At 49.7% G+C, this 14,021-nt stretch overlaps 6 non-coding genes and 1 pseudogene across 6 annotated transcripts; 1 reads left to right on the plus strand and 6 right to left on the minus strand.

Moving 5' to 3' along the window:
* Positions 1 to 132: 132 nt before the first annotated feature.
* On the minus strand, positions 133 to 274 carry LOC135020309 (U1 spliceosomal RNA; annotated as a pseudogene).
* A 152-nt stretch (positions 275 to 426) lies between these two features.
* On the minus strand, positions 427 to 590 carry LOC135020336 (U1 spliceosomal RNA). Its single transcript, XR_010217772.1, has one exon. It is a non-coding gene; the product is annotated as a U1 spliceosomal RNA (small nuclear RNA).
* A 671-nt stretch (positions 591 to 1,261) lies between these two features.
* On the minus strand, positions 1,262 to 1,424 carry LOC135020296 (U1 spliceosomal RNA). Its single transcript, XR_010217739.1, has one exon. It is a non-coding gene; the product is annotated as a U1 spliceosomal RNA (small nuclear RNA).
* Positions 1,425 to 1,576: 152 nt separating this feature from the next.
* Positions 1,577 to 1,740, minus strand: LOC135020342 (U1 spliceosomal RNA). Its single transcript, XR_010217778.1, has one exon. It is a non-coding gene; the product is annotated as a U1 spliceosomal RNA (small nuclear RNA).
* A 674-nt stretch (positions 1,741 to 2,414) lies between these two features.
* LOC135020273 (U1 spliceosomal RNA) lies at positions 2,415 to 2,577 on the minus strand. Its single transcript, XR_010217716.1, has one exon. It is a non-coding gene; the product is annotated as a U1 spliceosomal RNA (small nuclear RNA).
* A 152-nt stretch (positions 2,578 to 2,729) lies between these two features.
* Positions 2,730 to 2,893, minus strand: LOC135020346 (U1 spliceosomal RNA). The gene has a single exon (XR_010217782.1). It is a non-coding gene; the product is annotated as a U1 spliceosomal RNA (small nuclear RNA).
* Positions 2,894 to 5,780: 2,887 nt separating this feature from the next.
* LOC135020317 (U1 spliceosomal RNA) lies at positions 5,781 to 5,945 on the plus strand. The gene has a single exon (XR_010217754.1). It is a non-coding gene; the product is annotated as a U1 spliceosomal RNA (small nuclear RNA).
* The last annotated feature ends 8,076 nt before the right edge of the window (positions 5,946 to 14,021 follow it).

The following is a 14,021-nucleotide window of genomic DNA, read 5'->3' on the forward strand; positions in this document are numbered from 1 at the left end:
GCAGACGGGAGAAGTCAGGATAGTGCGCAAGGGCATAGAAGGGAGAGGCTCAAGAAAAGAGAAGTGGAAACAGACAGCAAACTAGTCTGGAGAGAGACCTGAGACAATGAGATCAGAATTATACGAGAGCCGACCAGGGGAAACACAAATTATGCAGTCAAGTTTCCCACATTTGGGGAAATCGCAGGAGCAGCACACCCAGAGTGAAATGGGTGAGCCTTGCCCTGGGAGAAGCACCTTCATGATCATAGTATCTCACCTAGCAGGTAAGTAGGAGTTGGGCTAGAGCTGGGGAGGGTCGCTGCTCGGGCACCCCCCTGTCAAGTGAAGGAGACACAACTGAGGCAGCACAAGGAAACTCTCGAAAGAAGAACAAGGCTAGAGGAAGATCTGAGACAAATAAATCTGACTTTTACCAGAGCTGACCAGAGGAAAGAACAAACACAGTCCCCCACTACCACAAATAATGCAGTCGAGTTTCCCACATTTGGGGAAATCATAGGGGTCAGCATACCCAGAATGCAATGAATGAACCTCACCCTGGGAGAACAATCTTCATGACCATGGTATCTCCTATGCAAAATAAGTATGATTTGGGATAGGGCTGGGGAGGGCCGCTGCTCAGGCACATCTCTGTCAAGTAAAGGAGATTCAACTGAGGCAGCACAAGGGAACTCTCATCTGGGGACAACAACTGCAGGGAGAACACATATTTTCAGATGAACATGGGAGGGCAGAAGGCTGCCTAATACTGAAGCACCCCCAAACAACAAACCAAATGCAACAACTAGTGCAAGCATTCCTGGGGGAAGGCCTGCAGCAGATGGATTTGCATATGGTGATGTCATCCAAGCAGTGGGTCAAAGTTGGCTTAAACCCTCGTCTGCATATGAAAAGAGAAAAGGGGTGTGCAGGGCATGGCGGCCTTTTGCGACGCTTGGATGACCCCTAGTTCACATTAAACACCTCCACCCTCCTTCGGTGTGGGGCTCATGTTGGCTATGCCCTAGCCCCTGAAGCATTCAAGCTGATTTCTTGCAGAAGCTGGGCTCTGTAACAGCTCCAGAGCTGCTCTGTAAGGCAAATAAAAGGTTGTGGGACCTGCAGCACTACCTGTAGTTCGCATTGTGCGTTGGAAGGCACAAAGTAAGCAGACAGGAGAAGTCAGGATAGTGCGCAAGGGCATAAAAGGGAACGGCTCAAGAAAAGAGAAGTGGAAACAGACAGCAAACTAGGCTGGAGAGAGACCTGATGCAAAGAGATCTGAATTATACGAGAGCCGACCAGAGGAAACACAAATTATGCAGTCAAGTGTCCCACATTTTGGGAAATCACAGGAGCAGCACACCCAGAGTGCAATGGGTGAGCCTTGCCCTGGGAGAAGCACCTTCCTGATCATAGTATCTCACCTGGCAGGTAAGTAGGAGTTGGGCTAGAGCTGGGTAGGGTCGCTGCTCGGGCACCCCCCTGTCAAGTGAAGGAGATCCAACTGAGGCAGCACAAGGGAACTCTCGAAAGAAGAACAAGGCTAGAGGAAGATCTGAGACAAAGAAATCTGACTTTTACCAGAGCTGACCAGAGGAAAGCACAAACACAGTCCCCCACTACCACAAATAATGCAGTTGAGTTTCCCACAATTGGGGAAATCACAGGGGTCAGCATACCCAGAATGCAATGAATGAAACTCACCCTGGGAGAACAATCTTCATGACCATGGCATCTCCTATGCAAAATAAGTATGATTTGGGATAGGGCTGGGGAGGGCCGCTGCTCAGGCACATCTCTGTCAAGTAAAGGAGATTCAACTGAGGCAGCACAAGGGAACTCTCATCTGGGGACAACAACTGCAGGGAGAACACATATTTTCAGATGAACATGGGAGGGCAGAAGGCTGTCTAATATTGAAGCACCCCCAAACAACAAACCAAATGCAACAACTAGTACAAGCATTCCTGGGGGAAGGTCTGCAGAAGACGGATTTGCATACGGTGATGTCATCCAAGCAGTGGGCCAAAGTTGTCTGGAACCCTCATCTGCATATGAAAAGAGAAAAGGGGTATGCAGGGCATGGCGGCCTTTTGCGGCGCTTGGATGACCCCTAGTTCGCATTAAACACCCCCACCCTCCTTCGGTGTGGGGCTCATGTTGGCTATGCCCCAGCCCCTGAAGCATTCAAGCTGATTTCTTGCAGCAGCTGGGCACTGTAACAGCTCCAGAGCTGCTCTGTAAGGCAAGTAAAAGGGTGTGGGCCCTGCAGCACTACCTGTAGTTCGTATTGTGCATTGTAAGGCACAAAGTAAGCAGACGGGAGGAGAAGTCAGGATAGTGCACAAGGGTATAGAAGGGAGGGGCTCAAGAAAAAAGAAGTGGAAACAGACAGCAAACTAGGCTGGAGATAGACCTGAGACAAAGAGATCTGAATTATACGAGAGCTGACCAGAGGAAACACAAATTATGCAGTCAAGTGTCCCACATTTGGGGAAATCACAGGAGCAGCACACCCAGAGTGCAATGGGTGAGCCTTGCCCTGGGAGAAGCACCTTCCTGATCATAGTATCTCACCTGGCAGGTAAGTATGAGATGGGCTAGAGCTGGGGAGGGTCGCTGCTCGGGCACCCCCCTGTCAAGTGAAGGATATCCAACTGAGGCAGCATAAGGGAACTCTCGAAAGAAGAACAAGGCTAGAGGAAGATCTGAGACAAAGAAATCTGACTTTTACCAGAGCTGACCAGAGGAAAGCACAAACACAGTCCTCCACTACCACAAATAATGCAGTCGAGTTTCCCACATTTGGGGAAATCATAGGGGTCAGCATACCCAGAATGCAATGAATGAACCTCACCCTGGGAGATCAATCTTCATGACCATGGTATCTACTATGCAAAATAAGTATGATTTGGGATCAGTGGCGTAACTAGAAATTTTTCTCCCCCAAGCCAAAAAATTCTTTGACGCTCCCCACAATTGGCACTATTAAAGGGATAAATGTGCGCGCGCCGCAAAATAGGGTGTGTGGCTTTGTTGGGATGGGCGTGGCTTTACTGTTCCAGTGGGACCTGTTGGACAAGTGGTCCGGATCCCACCTACACACGCACCGGAGGATAATCCTGTCTTCCAAGACCAGAATCTCACTCCATTGGTGGCTGCACAGTTCTCACCTCCTAGAGGGGCGAAGGTTCGGGATCCAGGACTGGATCCTAGGGACCATGGATGCAACCCTCCGAGGCTGGGGAGCAGTCACACAGGGGGAAAACGTCCAAGGAAGATGGTCAAGTCGGGAAAGTTGTCTCCACATAAATGTTCTGGAGTTAAGGGCCATTTAATAACTGCAGACACAGTACGCACTGGGACGGGTGCCCAGCATCCTCTATGGACTAAGAGAAAAGGATTTACCGGTAGGTATTAAAATCCTATTTTCTCTAACGTCCTAGAGGATGCTGGGGACTCCGTAAGGACCATGGGGATAGACGGGCTCCGCAGGAGACATGGGCACTTTAAGAAAGACTTTAGTTCTGGGTGTGCACTGGCTCCTCCCTCTATGCCCCTCCTCCATACCTCAGTTTGATACTGTGCCCAGTGGAGACTGGGTGCTTTTCAGGAGCTCTCCTGAGCTTTCTGACAGAAAGTATTTTGTTAGGTTTTTAATTTTCAGGGAGCACTGCTGGCAACAGACTCCCTGCATCGAGGGCCTGAGGGGGGAGAAGCAGCCCTACTCTCCGAGTTGCAAGGTCCTGCTTCTTAAGCTACTGGACACCATTAGCTCCAAAGGGATTAGCTCCAAAGGGATTGGTACGCAGGATCTCACCCTCGCCGTCCGTCCCCCTCGCAGAGCCGGAAGATAGAAGCCGGGTGAGTATGAGAAGAAAAGAAGACTTCAGAGGCGGCAGAGGACTTCATGATCTTCATTGAGGTAACGCACAGCACTGCAGCTGTGCGCCATTGCTCCCATACACCTCACATACTCCGGTCACTGTAAGGGTGCAGGGCGCAGGGGGGGCGCCCTGGGCTGCAATATAAACCTCTTTTTGGCAAAAATATAACATATATACAGCTGGGCACTGTATATATGTATGATCCCCCGCCAATTGTACAGTTTAAACGGGACAGAAGCCCGCCGCCGAGGGGGCGGGGCTTCTCCCTCAGCACTCACCAGCGCCATTTTTTCTCCAAAGCACCGATGAGAGGAAGCTCCCCGGACTCTCCCCTGCTTATACCACGGTAGACAAGAGGGTTGAAAAGAGAGGGGGGGGGCACATAATTCGGCGCAAATTACATACAGCAGCGCTACTGTGCAAACATTAAGTTACTGTGCTATTCCTGGGTTATATAGCGCTGGGGTATGTGCTGGCATACTCTCTCTCTGTCTCTCCAAAGGGCCTTGTGGGGGAAATGTCTTCAGTAAAAGTATTCCCTGTGTGTGTGGTGTGTCGGTACGCGTGTGTCGACATGTCTGAGGAAGAAGGCTATATTAGAGAGGAGCGGGAGCAAATGAACGTGGTGTCTCCGCCGACACCTGATTGGATGGATATGTGGAATGTTTTAAATGCTAGTGTAAACTCATTGCACAAAAGATTAGACAAGGCTGAAGCTTTGCGACAGTCAGGGTCTCAACCCATGCCTGATCCTATGTCGCAGGGACTGTCAGGGTCTCATAAGCGCCCACTATCCAGATTGTTGACACAGATACCGACACGGATTCTGACTCCAGTGTCGATTACGATGATGCAAAGTTACAGCCAAAATTGGCAAAATACATTTGATATATGATTATGGCAATAAAAAATGTTTTGCACATCACAGAGGAGCCCCCTATCCCTGACAAGAGGGTACATATGTACAAGGTAAAGAAGCCTGAGGTAACCTTTCCCCCCTCACACGAGCTGAACGAGTTATGTGAAAAAGCTTGGGAATCCCCTGCAGATTTCCAAAAGGATTCTTATGGCGTATCCTTTCCCATCAACGGATAGGTTACGATGGAAATCCTCCCCTTGGGTGGACAAAGCATTAACACGCTTATCCAAGAAGGTAGCCCTCACGTCCCAGGATACGGCTTCCCTCAAAGAGTCTGCTGACCGCAAACAGGAGATTACCCTGAAGTCCATTTATACACATTCAGGTACCTTACTCAGACCGGCAATTGCGTCGGCCTCGGTGTGTAGTGCTGTAGCGGCATGGACGGATACCCTAGATAAGGCTACTATTTTATTGCCCCTGGGGCATATAAGAGATGCTGTCCTATATATGTGTGTATGCAAACTACAGGTGGAGATGCAGGGCTCACACCCTTTTACTGGTCTTGTAGAGCAACTCTGGAGCTGTTACTGGGTCCAGCTGCTGCAAGAAATCAGCTTGAATGCTTCAGGGGCTTGGGCATGGCCAACATGAGCCCCACACTGATGGGGGTGTATAAAGCGATCTAGGGGTCATCCAAGCGCAACCCCACAAAGGCCGCCATGCCCTGCGTGACCATTTTCTCTTTTCATATGCAGACGAGGGTTGCAGCCAACTATGCCCATTGCTTGGATGACATCACCATATGCGAATCCATCTGCTGCAGGCCTTCCCCCAGGAATGCTTGCACTAGTTGTTGCATTTGGTTTGTTGTTTGGGGGGTGCTTCAGTATTAGGCAGCCTTCTGCCCTCCCACATTCGTCTGAAAATGTGTTCTCCCTGCAGTTGTTGTCCCCAGATGAGAGTTCCCTTGTGCTGCCTCAGTTGAATCTCCTTTACTTGACGGAGGTGTGCCTGAGCAGCGGCCCTCCCCAGCCCTATCTCAAATCATACTTATTTTGCATAGGTGATACCATGGTCATGAAGATTGTTTTCCCAGGGTGAGGTTCATTCATTGCATTCTGGGTATGCTGACCTCTGTGATTTCCCCAAATGTGGGAAACTCGACTGCATAATTTGTGGTAGGGGGGGGACTGCATTTGTGCTTTCCCCTGGTTGGCTCTGGTATAATTCAGATCTCTTTGTCTCAGGTCTCTCTCCAGCCTAGTTTGCTGTCTGTTTCCACTTCTCTTTTCTTGAGCCCCTCCCTTCTATGCCCTTGCGCACTATCCTGACTTCTCCCGTCTGCTTACTTTGTGCCTTCCAACGCACAATGCGAACTACAGGTAGTGCTGCAGGGCCCACGCCCTTTTACTTGCCTTACAGAGCAGCTCTGGAGCTGTTACAGTGCCCAGCTGCTGCAAGAAATCAGCTTGAATGCTTCAGGGGCAGGGGCATGGCCAACATGAGCCCCACACCGAAGGAGGGTGGGGGTGTTCAATGCGAACTAGGGGTCATCCAAGCGCCCCTTTTCTCTTTTCATATGCAGATGAGGGTTCCAGCCAACTTTGGCCCACTGCTTGGATGACATCACCGTATGCAAATCCGTCTGCTGCAGACCTTTCCCTAGGAATGCTTGCACTAGTTGTTGCATATGGTTTGATGTTTGTGGGTGCTTCAGTATTAGGCAGCCTTCCGCCCTCTCATGTTTATCTGAAAATATGTGGTCTCCCTGCAGTTGTTGTCCCCAGACAAGAGTTTTCTTGTGCTTCCTCAGTTGAATCTCCTTAACTTGACGGGGGTGTGCCCGAGCAGCCGCCCTCCACAGCCCTATCTCAACACATGCTTTTCTTGCGTATGAGATCTCTTGATCATGAAGATAGTTCTCACAGGGTGAGGTTCATCCATTACATTTTAAAGTAGGAAGGTACAAATTACATATTCAAATTCCATATATGTGCTGGATTCAAATGTTTTCCCCCCTTCCTTTCTCAATTGTGCCCATCAGCAGCTATTCTAATGTTGCTGCCAATGGGTGTGACACATTCATTTCTTCTGTGGGGTACACTGGACTCCACAAGGATTCACATTGGGGTGTAGAGTAGGATCTTGATCTGAGGCACCAACAGGCTCAAAGCTTTTGACTGTTCCCAAGATGCTCAGCGCCCCCTCCTCTATAACCTCGCTTCCATGAACAGGGAGCTCAGTTTGTAGTTGGTGCCTTCAGTAGCAGGCCACTTAACAGGGGGCTGCCTCAGGCAGCCTATTCTTAGCTATTAATTTTGACAAGAAAAGAAGAACTTTTTTTTATAAGAATCTACAAGGGCTGCAGCAGGCTAGGTCTAATAGACATCTTTACTGCAGCTCCATCACTCCCAGCGGCGCAGTATACTCCCGTGCCCTGGTTGCTGGGTCACTGCAGCGGAGGCTCCGGTTTCTTCCTAAGGTCAGTCACACACACACCGCCCTCCGGGATCACGAGGCCGCTGATGAAAGGGAGGTAAGGTACTTCTGTGCCCGCACTATACCGTGATCCAGCGTGGCTGTAGGGGGCGGGCCATGTGCGCACTGGCGTGGACACTGATTACTGGGCAGCCGCTACACTAGCCACCAGGGACAGTTAAGGAGCACAGCTCTGGGGGGTTTTCTCTTATATTAACCCCATTTTGTACTACCCGCAGTGCATTGTGATAGGTAATAGAGCCTGATTCAGGTTGGATTGCAATCGCAATAAGCAATCCAACTGCAAAAATTGCTAAGAGCATACGCATGCGCCTGCATTTTCTGCGGCACCCCGCAGATAATGCGATCGCCTCTGACTGTCAATCGGTGCTGGGGGGGGGGCTCAGCAACACTCCATTTCTAAGTCGGAGATGGAGCGGTGCGTGGGCAGGGCTTCAAAATGGGGTCGGCAACGGAGAAACAGGAGGCGTGGTCAGAGCGGCTGCATGACATCACATGCAGCAGCTGCGATCACAAAAATGGTGGCGGCTTCCTGCGCACACATACAGTCTGCACCAACTGGAGGCTAACCCATTTTTTATGATCACGCTGAACTGCACTGCGACTGCAATTTCAGCGTGGTCAAGAAGGGAGGCGGCATGCTGGGTGGCCCCAGCATGTGAACCAAAGGATTGCAAATTCTGTTACTTAGCGGAATTTGCAATCCTTACTGAATTAGGCCCATTGATTACAACATTTATTTGTAAATATTTGAAGTTTTTCTTCAGGGACTAACACAAAAGATGCTTGGGGCTGCTAACACATGGGTAAGCCACGTAAAGCTTTCCATGGGTCAGTGGCATCACAATGGGGTTGCGGCCCACACCCGAGTGTCACCCGCCAAGGGGGGTGACACCAAAGTGCCGGCTCCTCTTCAGTGACAGAATATGGGTGTTTCACTGTGACATTACGTGCAACACCCAGTTTCTGTCACTGTGCAGGAGCCAGCACCACTCACACTCTAGTCCCCGGGTGCAGCCCCCAACCCCCGGGATACCCGGAGCAACAAAATGGAGATTCAGGCCAACAGGCCACACCCCTACCTATGAGACCATGCCTCCTTTTTACCATTGCACTGCTTATCTGCGCGCACTGCATTACAATCTTCCTCGCTGCCTCTCTGGGTGTCACCAATGATAGTGACACCTTTGCCATGCTTGTAGCAGCTGGTCCTAAGATCTACGCCTCCAGCCCTGAGTGTTTGCCCTTGTGACTTGTTGATCATCATAGCGAAGCAGATTCTTACAGAAAACTGCAGGGGCTTAGATTGAAAAGAAAAACATTGACGAACCCATCATTTCAGCAACAGGGTCTGCCACACGGCTGACTGAAATGACTGGGTGGTTTGGGCCCCCACCAAAAAAGAAGCAATCAATCTCTCCTTGCACAAACTGGCTCTACAGAGGCAAGATGTCCACCTCATCATCCTCCGATTCGTCACCCCTTTCACTGTGTACATCGCCCTCCTCACAGATTATTAATTCGTCCCCACTGGAATCCACCATCTCAGATCCCTGTGTACTTTCTGGAGGCAATTGCTGGTGAATGTCTCCACGGAGGAATTGATTATAAATCATTTTGATGATCATCATCTTCTCCACATTTTCTGGAAGTAACCTCGTACACCGATTGCTGACAAGGTGAGCGGCTGCACTAAACACTCTTTTGGAGTACACACTGGAGGGAGGGCAACTTAGGTAGAATAAAGCCAGTTTGTGCAAGGGCCTCCAAATTGCCTCTTTTTCCTGCCAGTATACATACGGACTGTCTGACGTGCCTACCTGGATGCGGTCACTCATATAATCCTCCACCATTCTTTCAAAGGTGACAGAATCATATGCAGTGACAGTAGACGACATGTCAGTAATCGTTGCCAGGTCCTTCAGTCCGGACCAGATGTCAGCACTCACTCCAGACTGCCCTGCATCACCGCCAGCGGGTGGGCTCGGAATTCTTAGCCTTTTCCTCGCACCCCCAGTTGCGGGAGAATGTGAAGGAGGAGCTGTTGACGGGTCACGTTCCGCTTGACTTGACAATTTTCTCACCAGCAGGTCTTTGAACCTCTGCAGACTTGTGTCTGCCGGAAAGAGAGATACAATGTAGGTTTTAAATCTAGGATCGAGTACGGTGGCCAAAATGTATTGCTCTGATTTCAACAGATTGAATCCTGGTTAAGCGAATTAAGGGCTCCATCCACAAGTCCCACATGCCTAGCGGAATCGCTCTGTTTTAGCTCCTCCTTCAATGTCTCCAGCTTCTTCTGCAAAAGCCTGATGAGGGGAATGACCTGACTCAGGCTGGCAGTGTCTGAACTGACTTCACGTGTGGCAAGTTCAAAGGGTTGCAGAACCTTGCACAACGTTGAAATCATTCTCCACTGCGCTTGAGTCAGGTGCATTCCCCCTACTTTGCCTATATCGTGAGTAGATGTATAGGCTTGAATGGCCTTTTGCTGCTCCTCCATCCTCTGAAGCATATAGAGGGTTGAATTCCACCTCGTTACCACCTCTTGCTTCAGAGGATGGCAGGGCAGGTTCAGGAATGTTTGGTGGTGCTCCAGTCTTCGGCACGCGGTGGCTGAATGCAGAAAGTGGCCCGCAATTCTTCGGGCCACCGACAGCATCTCTTGCACGCCCCTGTCATTTTTTAAATAATTCTGCACCACCAAATTCAATGTATGTGCAAAACATGGGACGTGCTGGAATTTGCCCAGATGTAATGTACGCACAATATTGGTGGCGTTGTCCGATGTCACAAATCCCCAGGAGAGTTCAATTGGGGTAAGCCATTCTGCGATGATGTTCCTCAGTTTCCGTAAGAGGTTGTCAGCTGTGTGCCTCTTATGGAAAGCGGTGATACTGCCTGCCTAGGAATGAGTTGGCATTTGCGAGATGCTGCTACTGGTGCCGCCGCTGCTGTTCTTGCTGCGGGAGGCAATACATCTACCCAGTGGGCTGTCACAGTCATATAGCCCTGAGTCTGCCCTGCTCCACTTAACCACGGACATGTGGACTAGTGGACATTGGGTACAACTGCTTTTTTTAGGACACTGGTGACTCTTTTTTGAGGTCTGTGTACATTTTCGGTATCGCCTGCCTAGAGAAATGGAACCTAGATGGCATTTGGTACCGGGGACACAGTACCTCAATCAAGTCTCTAGTTGCCTCTGAATTAACGATGGATACCGGAACCACGTTTCTCACCACCCAGGCTGACAAGACCTGAGTTATCCGCTTTGCAGCAGGATGACTGCTGTGATATTTCATCTTCCTCGCAAAGGACTGTTGGACAGTCAATTGCCTACTGGAAGTAGTACAAGTGGTCTTCCGACTTCCCCTCTGGGATGACGATCGACTCCCAGCAGCAACAACAGCAGCGCCAGCAGCAGTAGGCGTTACACTCAAGGATGCATCGGAGGAATCCCAGGCAGGAGAGGACTCGTCAGACGTGCCAGTGACATGGCCTGCAGGACTATTGGCTTTCCTGTCTAAGGAGGAAATTGACACTGAGGGAGTTGGTGGTGTGGTTTGCAGGAGCTTGGTTACAAGAGGAAGGGATTTAGAGGTCAGTGGACTGCTTCCGCTGTCATCCAAAGTTTTTGAACTTGTCACTGACTTATGATTAATGCGCTGCAGGTGACGTATAAGGGAGGATGTTCTGAGGTGGTTAACGTCCTTACCCCTACTTATTACAGCTTGACAAAGGCAACATACGGCTTGACACCTGTTGTCCGCATTTGTGTACAGGATGCATACCTTCATGTTCCCATGTATCCATCTCATCAGGCGTACCTCAGATTTGCGGTACAGGACTGTCATTGCCAATTTCAGACGTTGCTGTTTGGTCTCTCCACGGCCCAGAGAATTTTCACCAAGGTAATGGCGGAAATGATGGTTCTCCTGCGCAAGCAAGGTGTCACAATTATCCCGTACTTGAGCGATCTCATAAAAGCGAGATCAAGAGAGCAGTTGCTGAACAGCGTATCACTTTCACTGGATTTTCGGCTGGATTTTCAATATCCCAAAGTCGCAGTTGGTTCCTACGACTCGTCTGTCTTTCTTGGGCATGATTCTGGACACAGACCAGTAGAGGGTTTATCTCCCGATAGAAAAGGCCCAGGAACTCATGACTCTTGTCAGGAACCTATTGAAACCAAAACTTGTGTCAGTGCATCACTGCACTCGAGTCCTGGGAAAGATGGTGGCATCATACGAAGCCATTCCATTCGGCAGGTTTCATGCGAGGACTTTCCAATGGGACCTACTGGACAAGTGGTCTGGGTCACATTTACAGATGCATTGGTTGATCACCCTGTCCCTCAGGGTCAGGGTATCACTCCTGTGGTGGCTGCAGAGTGCTCACCGTCTCGAGTGACGCAGATTCGGCATTCAGGACTGGATCCTGGTGACCACAGATGCAAGCCTCCAAGGTTGGGGAGCAGTCACACAGGGAAGAAATTTCCAAGGTCTTTGGTCAAGTCAAGAGACTTGTCTTCACATCAACATCCTGAAACTAGGGGCCATATACAATGCCCTACGTCAAGCGGAAACCTTACTTTGCGACCAACCGGTTCTGATCCAGTCAGACAACATCACCGCAGTGGCTCATGTAAACCGCCAAGGCGGCACAAGGAGCAGAGTGGCGATGGCACAAGCCACCAGAATTCTTCGCTGGGTGGAGAATCACGCAAGCGCACTGTCAGCAGTGTTCATTCCGGGAGTGGACAACTGGGAAGCAGACTTCCTCAGCAGACACAACCTACATCCGGGAGAGTGGGGACTTCATCAGGAAGTCTTTGCACAGATTACAAGTTGGTGGGAACTGCCACAGATAGACATGATGGCGTCCCGGCTCAACAAAAAGCTACAGAGGTATTGCGCAAGGTCAAGAGACCCTCAGGCAGTAGCTGTAGACGCCCTAGTGACACCGTGGGTGTTCCGGCCGGTCTATGTATTTCCTCCTCTTCCTCTCATACCCAAGGTGTTGAGATTAATAAGACAAAGAGGAGTGAGAACAATCCTCATTGTTCCAGATTGGCCACGGAGGACCTGGTTTCCGGATCTGCAGGAAATGCTCACAAAGATCCGTGGCTTCTTCCTCTAAGACAGGACCTGTTGCATCAGGGGCCCTGTCTGTTCCAAGACTTACCGCGGCTGCGTTTGACGGCATGGCGGTTGAAAGCCGGATCCTAGCAGTGAAAGGCATTCCGGTTGAGGTCATCCCTACGCTGATAAAGGCTAGGAAGGATGTAACGTCAAAACATTACACCGTATATGGCGAAATTATGTTTCTTGGTGTGAGGCCAGGAATGCTCCTATGGAAGAATTCCATCTGGGCCGTTTCCTTCACTTCCTACAAACTGGAGTGAATTTGGGCCTAAAATTAGGCTCTATTAAGGTCCAGATTTCGGCCTTATCCATTTTCTTTCAAAAAGAATTGGTTTCTCTTCCAGAAGTTCAGACTTTTGTAAAAGGAGTGCTGCATATTCAGCCTCCTTTTGTGCCTCCGGTGGCACCTTGGGACCTTAACGTGGTGTTAAGTTTTCTAAAATCACACTGGTTTGAACCACTTAAAACGGTGGAGTTAAAATATCTCACGTGGAAGGTGGTCATGTTATTAGCCTTGGCTTCGGCTAGGCGAGTGTCGGAATTAGCAGCTTTGTCACATAAAAGCCCATATTTGGTGTTCCATGTGGATAGAGCGGAATTGCGGACCCGTCCTCAATTCCTACCAAAAGTGGTCTCATCTTTTCATATGAACCAACCTATTGTGGTGCCTTTGGCTACGCGTGACTTGGAGGATTCCGAGTTACTTGATGTGGTCAGGGCTTTGAAAATTTACGTGGCCAGGACGGCTAGAGTCAGGAAAACTGAAGCGCTGTTTGTCCTGTATGCAACCAACAAGATTGGTGCCCCTGCTTCAAAGCAGGCTAATGCTCGCCGGATTTGTAACACGATTCAGCAAGTGCATTCTATGGCTGGATTGCAGTTACCGAAATCGGTCAAGGCCCATTCCACGAGGAAAGTGGGCTCTTCTTGGGCGGCTGCCCGAGGGGTCTCGGCACTACAGCTGTGTCGAGCTGCTACTTGGTCAGGTTCAAACACCTTTTCAAAATACTATAAGTTTGATACCCTGGCTGAGGAGGAACTCATGTTTGCTCAATCGGTGCTGCAGAGTCATCCGCACTCTCCCGCCCGTTTTGGAGCTTTGGTATAATCCCCATGGTCCTTACGGAGTCCCCAGCATCCTCTAGTACGTTAGAGAAAATAAGATTTTAAACCTACCGGTAAATCTTTTTCTCGTAGTCCGTAGAGGATGCTGGGCGCCCGTCCCAAGTGCGGACTACTTCTGCAATACTTGTATATAGTTATTGGTTCAATAAGGGTTATGTTATAGTTGCATCGGTCCTGCACTGATGCTACAGTATGTTGTTTTTTCGTACTCATTTCTGGGTAGTTTATCACAAGTTATACGGTGTGATTGGTGTGGCTGGTATGAATCTTGCCCTGGATTAACAAAATCCTTTTCTCATACTGTCAGTCTCCTCTGGGCACAGTTTCTCTAACTGTGGCATAGAGGGGCATAGAGGGAGGAGCCACTGCACACCCAGAACTAAAGTCTTTCTTAAAGTGCCCATGTCTCCTGCGGAGCCCGTTTATCCCCATGGTCCTTACGGAGTCCCCAGCATCCTCTACGGACTACGAGAAAAATATTTACCGGTAGGTTTAAAATCTTATTTTCTACTTTAT

Source organism: Pseudophryne corroboree, unplaced genomic scaffold (assembly GCF_028390025.1).
Source record: "Pseudophryne corroboree isolate aPseCor3 unplaced genomic scaffold, aPseCor3.hap2 scaffold_346, whole genome shotgun sequence".
Classification (NCBI taxonomy): Eukaryota; Metazoa; Chordata; class Amphibia; order Anura; family Myobatrachidae; genus Pseudophryne; species Pseudophryne corroboree.